Here is a 589-nt window from a genome sequence, read left to right as displayed (position 1 = left end):
CACGCTCCCCTTACCTAAAAGCCTGGTGTCTGCTCTGCTCTATCATTCCTGGCTTCTATTTCTTCTTTTTCCTGGCTAGTGGTGGTGGGGCCTGGGTCACTTCCCTTACCTGGATCCCTGGCTTTCTACTCTTCTCTGTCATCTGCTCTGGCTTCTCTTTCCCCTGCTTTCCTGGCTGGTGGTGGTGGGCCCTGGGTCCCTCCCCTTACCTGGATCCCTGACTGCTACTCTGCTCTGTCGTCCCCTCCAGCTCCTCTTTCTCCTGCTCTACTGGCTGGTGGCGATGGGCCTGGGTTGTTCCCCTTACCTGGATCCCTGGCTGGTGCTCTGCTATGAGTAATTAAAAATTGTAAATGAATTTTTACAATTAAAAATTGTAAATGAAGGGTTAGGATCCCTCTTGTTACAATGTGTAATGGTGTATTTTCATTTCTTGCTTATCCCATACATACACACATTTACACCAATATGCACAAAAGAGGACACAGATCTCATATCACACACCTCCTTCTACAGGAACTGAGTAATCAGTTAAAAAGCAGCCCCCTTTTAATTATGTATTTTTTGTTTTGTTTTCATTTTTGCAATG

At 45.8% G+C, this 589-nt stretch overlaps 1 pseudogene; it reads left to right on the top strand.

Moving 5' to 3' along the window:
* Positions 1-589, top strand: part of LOC103198598 — a 23024-nt pseudogene that overhangs the window by 16100 nt on the left and 6335 nt on the right.

This window comes from Orycteropus afer, unplaced genomic scaffold (assembly GCF_000298275.1).
Source record: "Orycteropus afer afer isolate SDZICR_OR568_19922 unplaced genomic scaffold, OryAfe1.0 scaffold00098, whole genome shotgun sequence".
NCBI classification, from domain to species: domain Eukaryota; kingdom Metazoa; phylum Chordata; class Mammalia; order Tubulidentata; family Orycteropodidae; genus Orycteropus; species Orycteropus afer.
This window is presented reverse-complemented; position numbering and strand designations above follow the sequence as displayed.